This window comes from Pinus tabuliformis, chromosome 5_1 (assembly GCF_031772625.1).
Source record: "Pinus tabuliformis cultivar Carrire ecotype Pingquan chromosome 5_1, CPIR1, whole genome shotgun sequence".
In the NCBI taxonomy this organism is placed as follows: Eukaryota; Viridiplantae; Streptophyta; class Pinopsida; order Pinales; family Pinaceae; genus Pinus; species Pinus tabuliformis.
The window spans coordinates 865,286,874-865,303,284 of record NC_142305.1 but is presented as its reverse complement, the minus strand read 5'-3'; the positions used below and the strand labels follow the sequence as shown (position 1 = coordinate 865,303,284).

At 36.5% G+C, this 16,411-nt stretch overlaps 1 pseudogene; it reads left to right on the top strand.

Annotated features, from left to right (window-relative positions):
- Positions 1-5,690: 5,690 nt before the first annotated feature.
- Positions 5,691-6,468, top strand: LOC149167573 (LRR receptor kinase SERK2 pseudogene; annotated as a pseudogene).
- The last annotated feature ends 9,943 nt before the right edge of the window (positions 6,469-16,411 follow it).

Below are 16,411 nucleotides of genomic sequence, written 5' to 3'. Positions count from 1 at the left end.
GTTCTGGACACAATAGATGAGGTCTGTGTTTACCCTTGAAGAGAATCAAAGCCTTTGAGCTACCTCAATCCGAAGCTCAGAATTTTGTGCACATTTATGTGTGACCAAACTCCAGGGCATTGACAAAGTTAACGAAGGGTCTCATCATCTAAGAAAGTTTTCCAGCATTTAAGAGATCCGAATTCTGAACCACCTATGAGATCCGAAGCATCATATACATTAGTGGATAATCGATTTTATGGTTTCACATAGCAAATATAGAGTAGCTCTTCTGTTAAAGTCAAATTACAGTCACTCAAGAGCGGTCATCAAATTACAGTCACCTTATTTAAGGTATATTTTGCAGTCTTGTATAATGCCATAAAATACGAGAACTTGTGGCAAAGTATCACAGTTCTGAGGCTATATATATACATATATATACCTGCAAGTTTGATCAAAGAAATAGACACTGTATGTGTTTAAGTGTAAAACTGAACGCATTAGAGCTTTCGACTTCGATCTCGAATTGTTATTAGATAAATATTAATATGTTGTGAGAAATCACAGGATCCTATTCAAACTGCTACTATGATAATGTCGATTCAAATCCATTTACTCCTGTGTATTCCTCAATTTAAGTCCAACCTCCCCTTTGGCTGTGGCTGCATTTACTACTCGTTTTTCTGGGTTGGCTGGATTGATTTTCCCCGTAGAGAGACAATTTGATTTGTTGTTCAATTTTAAATTGATTTTTCAAGTCCCTATTTCACTACTGCACATATCTCCTTGTGTCAATGGGGGAGAATATCATAGCATTCCTCTTACATATATCTTTGTCGTCTCCTCTTTTAGAACAGTGAAATCAGAATACATGCACGTGGGTCTATGATACCCCTCTGTTCTGTATATTGTGTCCAAGACTCCACGTTTACACTTGTGAAATCATAAGATCCATGTATCTGCATAGATTATGTGAACTTACTTATAATTTTCCTCTTCGTTCACTTGACAAGCAAAACTGATTAATGCCATTGAGATTCTATTAACTGGTTACATAAATACATTATCTAAAGAAATTGCACAGCCACAGGTGCATAGGCATAAGAAAATAGGAACTCTTGGATTTCCTCTTAAAATCTAGGTATTGAAATACTACATCAAACTCACTGGTGGTTCTTGAAATCTCCCAAAAGGGTTTCTTTTTGACAAAATAGCTAAATAGAGCATGATGGCAAAGACAACATTACATGTTCATTCATTTATAGCAGTTAAGTTAGTAGCTGGAGTCGGTTTTCACCTTGCTGTAATCCTTCAGGGAAAACTACTTTTGCTTCAAGGATGCCATCAGCCTACGGGATTGTAGTCACATACGCACTATAAATTGGGGTATGCACTATATAGGCCACATTGCCCAGAAGGCGGGAAAACTTTGGTCTGCCTGGGTGCGTTTCCGAATTTCTCACCGAGTGAGTGAGTAGATCCAGCCTTGTTTCAGTGAAACCTGTTATGGTTCAGGGTTTTCTTGGCTTTTGCCTTTTCATTCTTTGTTTCCTTGGATTCGAACTCGAGAGCTCCTGAATTTGATGGCCCAGGAGAGCTGAAACCAGGCTATCTCGAATCCAGTGTTTTGGGTTTTTGTTTCTGTCTACGAGCTACGATATAAATGTACATTGAAGTTACAATGCATAAGAAAACTCGATGCAAATTCATATGATTTGTGGCCATTTTTAAGCCAAAAATCCTAAGAACTGGGTATGCCCATGCAACCGTGCCAAAGCTTTCAGCTCATGCCTTGATTGCAACTGCATGCTTATTAGGCATCTAAATTATCATTTTGTTGAAGGTGTGCATTTGCTACTTACAAAGAATCAGTTATCATAGTCTATCCATTTATATTTTGCTCATAACTGTCTCCGTGATCCGGGGGCTCTCCAAATCCCTCCCAAAGGGATCCAACAAAGCTTCCTGAGAGAAAGTGTGAATGGTAAGAGCCCATTATTATATCTCTGCATAGCCTGAAGAGAGGGAAGATTCGTGAAATGCATATATGTTGGAAAAGTAACTTTTGAAAGAGATCGATCCCAATTTTGTACTTATGTCAGTCCTGTTTTGCTTTGACCCATGTTCTACTGTTTTGTGATATTAGAGTGTTAACTAAAGATACAGGTAACTGAATTGCTTCCAAACTTTACAGTGAACATGTAACTAAACTGTGAGAAAGTATTGTGTGTGGGCGTGGCTACCAAGTATGTTGCAAGCTTTGATGGAGTATTTTCTAAGCATATATGAATATAAATCACAGTTCTTCTTAGCATCCTCATTGACTCCAGTCATTGCAGCATTTTGAAACATGCCACTCTGAATAAATTGACTTTTCGAAAAAAAAGCCAGAACACTAGCTTAATTGTCGGTATGTCTATATAGTATAGTTGTATATCCAATATTTACATCTGGCAAGAAACATAAGTTGTTTCAAACTATTTCCTATCTTGCTATGGTTATCATATCACCAGGGACACGCTAATATCTTTACCTGTGTCTTGCTATATTTCTATTGTGGGTAGTGACGATTATAACATTGTCAAATAAAAAGATGGAAATTCCAATTTGACTTCCATTCTTGGCCAGCAATATTAGATGAATCAGCAACTGGACCGGTCTCATACTTGTGTGATATGGGGTCTATTCCTACCCTACTACTACCACTATAAAAACGACCATTATAACTACTGGGTGAACAGGGCCACCCCCAGCAGGTGTTCACAGGTAAATAATAGGGGATTTGAACATAAGACCTTTGTACTCACATTTACTTTACATTTTACAAGCTTGGTAAGTGAACAGCTAACATTGTTTACGAATGAAGAATTCCAAGAGTGAACCTTTTCTTTTGTCTAAGCCATCCTTGACCTTGTTGGTTCAATTAATATTTCATGGTTTGCTTTTCTGTACCAATTTCTAGTTGTATTGGTATCAACTTAATTTCATCCATAATAGTGCCTTAGGTACGCATGTAGTTGAGATTGTGAGTGATCGAACAATAATCATGCCCTTAAAGTATAACATGAAGAACTACAACCAACAGTTAATATATCTCCCCTACAGATATAATGTGGTTGGAGGGATCTTCTTTAGGTTTACCATTAGTTTTAGGAATGACTAAGGGTAGATTAGTTGGCATATTGGCCAATTTGGATAATTATGGATAGGAACATTAATATTATTTGAGGAGATTCAAACCTGCCATATATGTAGAAGGCACTAGTTGGCATTATGTCCTATATTATATCTAGCATTGGTTCTAGCCATGATAATGACTAGTGTGGAATTTAGATTAGAGAAGGATGAATTAGATGAACTAGAACTAGTTCCAAAACTAGATGAACCAACTATCCTGGAGGGGGATGAGGATTCATAATTCAATGAAGATGAACTTCCCAAACCCAAGATGCAGGTAGTGAAGGCTCGAGCGAGGATTAAATCAAACTCAACAAGTACACATAAAGAATCCAATAATTAAAAAAAGAAAAAGTTCAAAGGCCTTGTAGCCTTGTAGCCACCCACTTATTACTGTCATGTGATTATAACAATCCAAGTATTAATGAAGTTATTTTCAACTAAAAAAAAATTGGAGGCCATATACTATATGCATTGTTAAAGCATGCACAGCACAGCTCAACATGATCTTTGACCATTCCTGATCTCTTTGTTTTGCCAAGCGTTCAATTTATAAATGAGATTGAAAAAAGTTTCTCATAATCTCCTCTCAATTCGACTTGAGGTTTATTTAATTTGGTAATCCAAGTTACATGTTCGATTATACAGATGTGAAAGTCACAGAGCCAAGTTGGAGGCTATTTCTGTTGGATTTGATCTGGTATTATACTATTTTATACAATCGATAGCTTACTAGCTTGGCATATTATGAAAGAAACCAAGAAGAACGCCTAATTTACATCTGGAACAGTAACAAATATCATGACCCAAACAATGGTTTAGATATGTAATCATTCCACTCATCGAGAATCCTTTCTCGATACTTCAGCAGCTTGTAAGTTGCATATGTTAAAGGTATACCCCATGCATCATGATCTTTAGGTGCCTACATGGTCACTTACATCCCGTTAGAAACCTTTTCTGCCATGCATCAAACTAACTGCAAAATGCTTCTAAGAAATAACAACCAAATAGTTCAACAGAAAGGGAATCTTAAAAACCTTAGGAGTCCTAATCAGTTTCATTTCTGCCTCCTCCAGGGTTTTGCGGCCTTTCTTTGAATTGCATTTGTTGCAAGTAGTAACCTGGTCAATAGATAAGCAGGAGTCCAGGCAGAATTAAACATAACTAGAAATACAAATATGATAAGCATGAATCCAGGCACACTAACTTCAATTGATAGCCGAAATATAAATGTAATTGTTCAATTCAGTCAATAAAACTTGCCGTAACATCAATGAAACTCATCTGAAAAACATTCAAATGATATAATTTCTTCAATAATTACTTTGTTGGTGACAATCTTGAAAGCAGTAACCCAATATTTAACTCGCATATGCCTCTATTATTTAAAAATAGCCTGGCTCAAAATCACCATCAAACCAAGCAATTTATAAAGTATGAAGCAGTCAAACCAGATTATTTTTTTTTAAGTTCAACCATTTGTTATGTTTATGAAGCTAAGCAAGTAGTGACCTTTCTTGCTAATACAGCTGTAGTTGTTTTAGCATTGTACAAAACCAAAATTCTTAACAGATGGGGGATAGAGAAAATTATGGGTATGCTCTACGTGAATGACCAAATAATTTTCCATAAGTTTATCACTTAAAGATGGATTAATATGCCTGCTGCAGATTGAAATTCCTGTCCAGACTATCAGTTCAAAAGCTTTTCCATTTTATAATTTATATAACAAACCAAGCATATAGAAATATCAGTTGTTCTATGCTTTCGACCTATCTATTGCAACCCAGGTTATTTCTTGTATATTATATCAAAAAGTAAGTGTACAAATATACTATTGTAGCTGCTTGCCTTCTCAAACTATTGGTTTAATGCATATGTTTCAGCATACAATTACATACCTTTTACAATTATTATCTTTTGATGCAAACAGCGAATGAAACAATCAAATATGATTGAAAATGCAAAAATGTCATTTGTGTTGACCCAGAAACTCACGTGTACTTTCATGAAATCCATTTGAAAAGTTACAACATAAATGTTTTAACTTTTAACTTTTTAGTGATCATTGTTGTGTTCAAAGTTCCTACATTTTAACTATTAGGAATAAAATATAAATATAATAATAATAAGAAATAGTTAATTAAATAGTAATTAGTTAATCAATAGGCATGTCCCTAAGGACATGACCATTCATGAAAGCATACCTGCCTAGGTATATAAAGCAGAGTTTCATTTGTAATTCAATCATCTCACTTGTATTCAAATATACTTTTATAATATATTATTGTCCTATCATGGATGTTTATATATTTCAGATCTTCTGAAGTAGTCTACTGCGTATATGAACTTTGTTCGTTTCAGAGGTGATGTGCGTACAAGAAAAATGATAAATAAAAACTAAATATTTTAAAACAACGGGTAAAGTATATAAAGGAGTGCTGGCAGACAATACAAAGGTTGCAGTAAAACGAATGACTGACTATCATAGCCCTGGTGGGGAGCAAGCATTTCTATGGGAGGTTGAGATGATCAGTGTGGCAATCCACCGCAACCTCCTGCGCTTGATAGGATTTTGTGTTTCACCATTAGAGAGGCTTCTAGTCTATCCATATATGCAAAAACTTAGTGTTGCATACAGGCTAAGGGAGCTCAAACCTACAAAAAAGCCATTAGACTGACTTGCTCAGAAAAATGTAGCCTTAGGTGCAGCCTGTGGTTTGGAGTACCTTCGTGAGCACTGCAATCCTAAAATCATTCATCGGGATGTGAAAGCTGCTAATGTATTGCTAGATGAAGACTTCGAAGCTGTTGTTGGTGATTTTGGGCTAGCGAAATTGGTTGATGCTAGGAAAACTCATGTTACAACTCAAGTCCGTGGAACCGTGGGTCACATTGCTCCTGAATACTTATCAACTGGAAGATCCTCAGAGAGGATAGATGTGTTTGGTTATGGTATTACTCTTTTGGAGCTTGTCACTGGACAACGTGCTATAGATTTTTCACGTCTCGAGGAAGAGGATGATGTTCTATTATTGGATCATATTAAGAAGTTACAAAGAGAGAAAAGATTAGATGCTATTGTAGATGCAAACCTAAAGCAGAACAATGACGTTAAAGAAGTTGAGGCAATGATTCAGGTAGCATTGTTGTGCACACAGACCTCACCAGAAGATCGACCCAAAATGACAAAAGTTGTGCGCATGTTGGAAGGAGAGGGTTTGGATGAACGTTGGGAAGAGTGGCAGCAGGTTGAAGTCATTCGTTGACAAGAATATGAACTAATGCCTCGAAGGTTTGAGTGGGCTGAGGATTCTATATATAACTAGGATGCAATCGAACTCTTTGGTGGAAGATGATCAACATGGGCTTTGTTGTCTCATATTTTTGTAACTTGGAACATTTTACAGTTTTCTTCAAATATATCATTATTGGAACTGTAAAAGTGGTTTTTAAGGTCGTAAGATTTTATTACCTATTCTTCCACTTTTGTAAGCAAGGTGTGACTGCTTGTTCAACGATACTCAAATGCATTTTGAATCCCTGCTTCATTAGTAGGAAATCTCCAATCATGCTGTTGTCCATTTGCAATCGTGTACATTAGATATTCACATAGGTATCCTTGAACATATGAATACCAGGAAAACCCTGACTTTCATTAATCAGGAGAGATCTGGATTATGGTGAGGAAATTATATCCAACAATATTATAGTGTTTGTATTTATCATGGAATACTAATCTCCAAAGCTGGTTGTTTGAATTGGAATAATTCCTTGATGTAATGTGAAAAGATAAAATTAAATGTTTTTCCTTTCTAAGGGATCTCATTGTTTTGGGTGAGTGTCACTTCCAACGACCAGTTTACCCTGGTTGAGTTCAAATTTATTGGCTTAATTTTCAAGAACGAAATGAAAATCATCCCACTCACTGGTTGTTCAGCTAAGTACTAATAGAAGCAAAGCATCGTTATGCAGCATAGGAAGTATGAACGGAATGATGAGAATAATTCCAAACAACCCATGCCCTTATACAATATTATAAAGGCACCTACCACATTGGAGAGGGGTGCTCTTGCCACATGGCAGCCTATAGCCGTTTTCCCTTGTACAACATTTTGAGAATTATGCAAAGAGACAAAGTTGACCGTAGAAGATATGACAAGAATATGATGCTTTGGGAAAGCTTTTAAGAAAAGCCACTGAATAGGAGGCTCACACAAGAAAGATTATCCGAGGGCATCGAGATGATGCAGTTTTTGTTTGTATTTGGACACAAATTGTTGCTTGATGTACAATTCTTAGCTCTTTTTTTGAGGCCTTAGTCACATGAACATAAATAAAGAGAGGATTCAAAGAGGGCAATGTCCAAAATATAATGAAAACTGACTGTTTTTTTTTGTTTGTGGGATTTGAATGTCTATGCTGGTTCTCCTAATCAAAATGCCTAACCAATTGACTAGTCTATTTTTTTAATAATAAATATGAAATCTTCATTTATTTTTCATGTGGTACGTGTTACAAGGGTGTCATTTATAGTTTGAACAAAACAACATTGATTCTTGGACCTTAGTTTGATCAAATGAAATTTTAACCTTATGAAATTAAGTGTCATCTCTTGTCAGTGGCATTTATGTACTGCGGTATCTTAGTGATATTGTATAAGTTGTGTTGTGGCCATGCATCATATTATGGTGAAGATTTTATAAATTCATCTTCTCTTCTCCACAAACATTAATATGCATAAAGTGCGTAGATTTGTTGGATGGTGAATATTGTGGAATCATATTGATCTTATTCCAAAAATCCGTTTATGTTCAGTTTATGCTAATGTCTTCATGGTTCTTGCATTAAAATAACCGTGTAACCTCTTAGTTGTTTGGAAACATGGCTTATTATTATATAAATATAAACACAAAAATTTCAAAATCAACTCTACTTTAAAAACATCTTTAATATAGGCAATTATTCCATTTGTTTAATTATTTCTTATTTGACAGCTCATATTGTGAGTTGCATTATATATCATGAAATTGTTTTAGTACTAGTAAACAATGATTAAAAAAAAAAAAAAAAAAAAAAAAAATTGAACCTTTGATATGTAAAGGACATTTCTCTCAAATTACAAAAAAAAAAGTATGAAAATCATGCTGGAAACAATTTCTGAAGTTTTGAGTCTTTTATTTTCAAGATTAACTAATTGGTTTGGAAGATGAAAAACCAACAAATTGGAAGAGTGGGACTTTTATATTCACTAAGGTATCAAAGAAATTATATGCATGAAACTTATACTAGCACCTTCTAGTGGAAATTGATAGTGCACGAATCCGTTGCTTGCCATTATTTTGGTTTTGGTACCACCTTATAGCATATCCGGGTTCAAATGCTATTTTCCATGACGAACAGTTAAATCTGTTTCAACTCTAATTGTTATTAAGGGGTTCCACAAGGATGTCACATGAGCGTTTATGATGCCCATTTTAACATAGATAGCCACCTATGTTAAGGTTCTATTTTGCAGTTCCATGTTATTTATGAACATTATATACATTTGGTTGGACACGTGAAAATCAATTGATGGATTTGGTATTGATGATGGACATGTTGGATGTATGACCAAATGTATGACTTACTTGGTTACAATTTATCTAGTGCATGACTTGTCAAAGTTATTGTTGCATCGTATAGGCTTATATAGATATGATTTATCTAATCAATGACTTAGTGAAATTATGATTTATCTGATGTAAGATTTATTTCCAGTATGAACAAAAAAATTGACACGTGGACACTGGGCTTAATAAACATGATGTTTAAGATCATGTATCTATATCTATTTTGTGGTTGTATATATGCATGGATGAGAACTAAACTACAGGTTGGAAAGAACCGTATGATAACCAAGATCTACTATTCCATTGGGGAAGGTCGAGACAACCACTGAGGAAAGGTACGATGTACATTGTTCTATTACATTTGGTATCTACTTGATATGCACTCCTATGACATGAGTAAAATGAAAATGACAGGTGGCAAGACGACCTAACTGGATTATTCGATGACAAGTCCAACCAGCTCTGTAGTGTGGTCCGTGCTCTCAAGGAGGGGTGGAGGTGTTTCCCACCGTGTATCCTCCGAAACCTGGAATCGTGGGGAGGACAGCTGAACGCTCCCCCTAGACGTGTGATGACGATTGCCAGAGTCCTGCTGGGGAAAGTTTGGTCGAGGCATTCGACGCTTCCACCATGTCGGTTTTATCAGTGGTCAGTATGGCCTTTGCCACTGATAAGGCAACAGAGGACGGATAGGGTGGGATCGGAAGTAGGCCAGGGTGGATAGGAAGATATAGATCAGTTGGAGACTCTTGATGGGAAGTAATGTCATTGTCTGACTTATTGAATTTTAATGCTATAACTCTCTCTGGTTTGCTATGCTTTCAAACTCCTTGTATCTTTTCATTTTAACTTCGGGACGAAGTTTTCTGAAGGAGGGGTGTATGTAATGCCCCACTTAAATCTTATCCTACAAATTTTGTTAATATTTACATTATCTGAAAATATTGAGAAATATTGGTCTAATATAAATTTATGATTTCCATTATTCAAATTCCCCACTTACCTTCTCAAATTGAATATTATGTAGGATATGGTCTCCTTCCATTATTTCAAAATATATTTATTCATTTCACATTCCCCAATGTACCCTCACATTTACTAAGGAGAAGACATGGTCCTCTCCATGTAAGTACATTTCACATTCCCCAATGTACCCTCACATTTACTTGGGAGAAGACATAGTCTTCTCCATCTTATCATCAATATATATTTATTCATTTTCACATTCCCCAATGTACCCTCACATTTACTAAGGAGAAGACATGGTCCTCTCCATGTAAGTACATTTCACATTCCCCAATGTACCCTCACATTCACTTGGGAGAAGACATAGTCCTCTCCATCTTATCATCAATATATATTTATTCATTTCACATTCCCCAATGTACCCTCCCATTCACTTGGGAGAAGACATAGTCCTCTCCATCTTATCATCAATATATATTTATTCATTTCACATTCCCCAATGTACCCTCACATTTACTAAGGAGAAGACATGGTCCTCTCCATGTAATTACACTTCACATTCCCAAATGTACTTTTCAGATTTACTTGGGAGAAGACATGATCCTTTCCCATTAAATTCTCAATTTTGTATTCATGTCACAATTCCAAATGTACTCCTAGCTTACTTGGGAGAAGAGAAGTCAACTAAGGATGGATGAGAAGTTAATGACATTAATGAGAGGTGGTTGAGGAAAGAGGGTATAAAAAGGGAAGGGGGAAGGAAGAAAAGGGGGGTTGGAGTCTTGCTTAGGATTGTGGGGGTTGGTTGTGATTGGTTGGCCTTGTTATGATTTTGGGAGACCTTGGAAACCTGTGGAGGTTTCTTGGGTTTGAGAGGAGGAAAGTATCATTATCTAGTTTTGCACATTCTTCTTGAGGACACACTATATCTAGTTGGACTTGGGCACGGAGGGCTAGGGAACCTGTGGAGGTTTCCTGGGCTAGGAATTTATTTCCTAGCTGGCTGGGAGGTAAATCTGGTTGGGTCGGTGATAAGGAGCGTTCAGCTGGAGCTATAAGACAAAGGTATCATCATCAACCACCAGAACAGGTATTTTTCCATGGACCACTCTTGTTAAGTTGATATCAATGGAATGCTCACCTTAATTTATGTTGCTTATGATAAAATGATAAGATGTTAAATGTTTAAAGCTATGTAAGAAGGTCAGTAAGCTCATTTTATTACTTTTAAATCAGCAGGAAAATAGATCTGTTAGTGTATAATAGATTGAGGCTCTAATAATAGGAATCAGGCCCTTACAATATATACGAATTCCCCATCTATTAATGACATCGATTTTGAGAATAATTTATCGAATATTGAAGAGACTTCTCCTCTTGATATTTCGATTAAACACAGAATTGTCGAGAATGTACATATTGGTTCATCTTGATCTCCCAACAATACTAAGATATATAAATCCATTTTCCAAGAATTCTGAGACTTTTTTGCCTAGTCATATCAAGGGATTCCATGTATTGATCCAAATATTGTTGTACATGAAATCAAAACGTATCCATATGATAAGAAAATTCGATAGCTGCTTATGTACATTCCATCCTAAGAAAGATATTTATATTAAAACAGAGGTTGAAAAACTTCTTCTTGCTGGTTTCATCTACTCAGTTCCTCTTACTGATTGGGTCTCAAACATTGTTCTTGTAATGAAGAAACAAGGCACGATTCATTGGTGTGTTGATTATCAGGACATCAACCGTGCTTGTCCCAATGACAACTATCCCACCCCATTTACCGACCAGATTGATGATGATTGTGCTGGGAGTGAAGTTTTTTCGTTTTTGGATGGATTTTCTGACTACAACCAAATCAACATTCTCCCATTGGACCAACATAAAAGCACATTTATTTTTCTAGGGGATACATTTTCCTATCAAAAGCTCCCTTTCGGTTTGAAAAATGTTGGGGTAAATTTTTAAAGGGCTATGAATTATGCCTTCCATGACATTAAACACATTGTACAACCCTATTTGGATGACCTACCCACCCACTTGAAACATCGTGAAGATCATCTAATGCATCTTAGGCCTATATTTTTACGTTGTCGACATTATAATATCAGGCTCAATCCACACAAATGTGTGTTTTACGTTCAATCTGGTCAAGTTATCGGTTTCATTGTGATGAAGTGAGGAATTTGTATTGATCCACTTAAAGTCCAGACGATCCTCAATTTTCCTACTCCCTCCTCTCTCATTCAATTACAATGCCTTCAAGTGAAGGCTAAATTTCTACAAAGATTTGTTTCTAACTATGTTGAATTGACCAAAGGATTTACTTGATTGTTAAATAAAGGGATTCCCTTCCATTGGGATGACACTACCCAAAAATTATATGATGCTTTGAAAGATGTTTTGGTTCGAGAATCATTGTTGTATCCTCGGATTATCAACGCGATTAATTCCTATATCTTGTTGCTACAGTTACTACCATTGCTATGGTATTGGTCCAAGAGGATGACGTAGGAGACAAACATCCCATTTATTATTTTAGTCGGAACTTAAGTGACACATAAATTAAATATACTTACCTTGAAAAGTTAGTTTTGGCAACTTTCCAGGTTGTCTAAAGGTTTCACCACTACATTCTCCTTTGCAAGACTATGGTTGTCTCTAATTGCAACCCAATGACATACATGTTGTCACGAAAATTGTTAGGGGGAAAGTAATCCAAATGGATTGTTAATCCCCAGGAGTTTGATTTGCATTTCATCAAGTCCAAATCTAAGAAATCCTTAGTCTTGCCGAATTGATCTGTGACCTTCCCTCTTCTGACACTGAATCTACATCTGACAATTCTATTCCTAATGAGTTGTTGTTTCTGATAAATTCATATGATCCATGGTATGGGATATTATCATATATCTCTAGATACATAATTTTTGGCCCGATACATCTCGCTTTGACTAGAGACATATTCGATACCAGGATAAAAATTATATTATAATCGTGAAACACTTTATCACCATGGTACTGATACTATATTTAGAAGGTGCCTCACTCATGAGGAGGCCGAGAAATATATAAATGAATGCCATGCTAGAACATGTGGTGGAAAAATGTTCGATTATGCCACCTCACAAAATATTTTACATGTTGGTTACTTTTTTCCTACTATGTTCTGCGATTTCATCCTCGTGGTCCAAAAGTGTCAGCATTCCAGATCTATGATCGTAAACCTTGTGCTCCTCCTACTCCTTTACATCTTGTTATCTTCATTGGACCCTTCACAAAATGGGGCATTGAATTTATGACATTTAACCCTCACTTGGTCGGGGGGCATGGATACATCACTGTAGCGATAGATTATTTTACCAAGTGGGCTGAAGCGATGTCTACATATAATAACAATGGTGAAAGAATTGCTTGTTTCCTCTTCAATCATGTCATTTTCCGAGCGAAAAACTATCGTTACATACCATGGGAAGAATTTTCAAAATCAGATGATGTTTGAACTTACTACCAATTTGGGCCTTCAACATGAAAGGTCAACTCCCTATTACCCACAGGAAAATGGGAAAGTAGTAGCGATTTTTTTTTGTGAAAACTATGCTACAACACATGATAGGGATTCACAAAATTAATTGGAATCTCATCCTTTCTATAGATTTTTGGGCATATCGAACCTCTATCTAGAATGCAACTAGATTCACACATTTTTAATTGGTGTATGGTCTAGAGGCAATTCTTCCCATTGAAATGCGAGATTCCATCATTGAAACTTGTTGTCGATCTTCTCCTAGCCACTTCCACATATGAAGAACGTCTCTTGCATCTAGCACACTTAGATGAAACTCAACATGATGTCGCAATGGCTAATGAGGCCCACAAGAAATTCATTAAAGTGCAGTACGACAAGAATGATAAACCACGTGCCTTCTCAGAAGGTGACCTAGTCCTGATATATGACAAGGAAGCCAATAAGTTAAGTTTTGGGAAGTTTGAGCTAATGTGGCTAGGCCCATACATAGTTAAACATGTTCTCATGAAAGGGGTTTACGAGCTGATTAATTTTGATGGAATTCCCTTGGAGCAAACCAAAAATGGGTTGTACCTCAAAAAATACTATGCTTAAATCATTTTTGCGTAGTCATTGTGTACATATTGTCTATAGTTGTGTTGAGTGTGTTTGCAATGTGTTCGAAGTTTCCTACCGTCTATGTTAATATTGTTTTACATGTTATTTACATATGATAGTGTCCCTTCAGCCATATGTTGGTTATGCTAATTGTGCTAGCCATAGTACTTGGAACCTTTCCTCCACAACATGGTCAATCTATGCTCCGATTGGCAAGTTAGTGAGTTTAGAAGGAATTTGTATTGGTCGCTCTACCAATATCATTGTTGAGTATAGCACAATGATCAAGCTTTTGTCTAATTCTATTTCTCATGGAATCCACCCTATAGTAGTCAGACTTGAATCACAACTTGTAGTACTACATTTAACTAATGTTTATTCAATAGGAAGTCCAACTATGCTTCGTATGTTTTTAAGGGTTTTCCTTCTAGAAAGACATTTTGATTATATCCAATATAAACACATTCCTAGAAGTATAAACACATTAACTGATGTATTAGCAAATCATGTTTTAGAAAAGATCTATGACATATGTAAATAAAATTCAAACCACACCATACATTGATTGAACAAGATAATAGAGAAAATAAGAAGCATTGATAGATAGATAACTATATATAAAAGTTTGGTTTTACAAAAACTTGTGCCTGAGACACATATGGCCACACAACCTATTATATCAAAAATAAATGTAGTCAAAATATGGCTCTGTGGCCTCCTAGTAGACTAGTACTAATGGTGTTCATGGTAACAAATGACCGTGTGGACTAATTTGCACAAGAACAAACTAATACGGTCTGACACCCCAATGGGGTAACGTTGGAATCTCATAGGAATATTGTAACAACCTTGGTTAAAACTCCATGTAAAAATATATAAGACCACGGTTGCTGGGACACACATTCCAAGCTGAATGGTAGGCAAAACATCCTAGTGGGTGTTCATTTTGGTTACTATGGATAAAGGAAATTGGTAGAGGAAATGGCAAAGGATTTGAAAAGGAAAATGACATTTTTGGCACATTTATTTATGAAAATAATGGAAATTAGGAGAAAAGGAAGGTGAAAGGTCACAAGTTTCATGTGAGAAGGAAAATGAAGGAAAATAATGGAAACTAAATAAATACAGGCCTCATTGATAAAAAGGCTTCTGAGGATCAGTTGGCAAGCTTTTTCTCGGGTTTTTCTTTGGAGCAAGAGAGGAAAAGAAGGCAAGAGGAAGGAAGGATCAAGAAAGGAAGAGAAAGATCAAGTAGCTACAACATGACTATTTGTAGGTATCGATTTGCATGTGTGTTTTTCTTTCTATATTTGGCATTCATGGTATTGTATGTGGTTATTTTGCTGTTATGGCATGGGTTTTGCTAGGTGTTACAATGTTTTCAACCTAGCCTTGCCATTTCTAGATAGCCATTGTGTGATGGGGTTCTCATGTTTTGGTTGAGTTGGATTTCTGAATGGATTTGAAGTTGAGTGAGTTGGATCTCTGAATGATAGAGCATATGGCCTAGTGGTCCCTGAAACAGATTGTGGAGCATGGTAAAGCCATTGGCCTAGTAACCACTGAGCTCGATTGTGGGTTGTAGTAGAGCCATGATTGTGTTATCTTAGTGGGCCTAGGAATCTTTACTAGTGAATGGCAGGATATAAGGCAAAGCCAAGAGGTGGATTGCTATCCATTGGGCCTAGTAATCCTGAGTTTCGGATACGTGGTAAATCCTGGAGAGTGGGCCTTGGGTTAGGGCCTAGTGATCTAGTGTGCGTTATAGCTCCAAACCTCACTCTTGATGTTTGTGATGCTGTACTCGTGGCCTAGGGCAACCCCTCCTTCCAGACCTGGTCCAAATATTCAAAAAACAGTGTTTTACTCCCTATACATGACATTTCCCTGAGCTAAACACGTGTGTACGTGGGTCTGTGTATACCCAACCCGCGTATATGTCTTAAAACACTTAAAAAAAATAAAACTCCTTAATTTCGGGCGGAGATCGTGGGTTTTACCTGCTGATTACCTATTAGTGCCCATGGCCCAACTGTTCCCAACGAATTCCCAACTAAAAAACTACTTTGGGAGAAGTATAAAAAGGCTTCAATGGGAAGGCCTAAGGGAGGAGAGAATAGAGAGAAAGATCACTCTGCTGAGATTTTCCCTAACCAGGTCTGAAGATCCTTGTGCTTCCAGCACTTCCCCCATTTACAGGAAACCCTTGTTTCCTTGTGTGATGATGTCTTTCTACTTGAGAGATCATGGAGTAAGTCATGGAAGGAGTTTGTTGAAGGTTTGAGACTGGACAAATCCGGAGGACGGTTCCGCTTGGAGCCTACGAAAGGACGAATCAGGTGAAATCATTCCTTTCTATACTTTAGTTATTTATAATAAAAGAAACACTTGTCTCGTTCCTGATATAAATCTTCTTCATGTTCATGATGTCAATGTTATAATTCATATGTGAATGGTTGTTTCTAATCATATAACTAACTACCTTTCCTTATGTTATGAAGATGATTTCTTTATGATGCTTGGTCAGTATACTGTT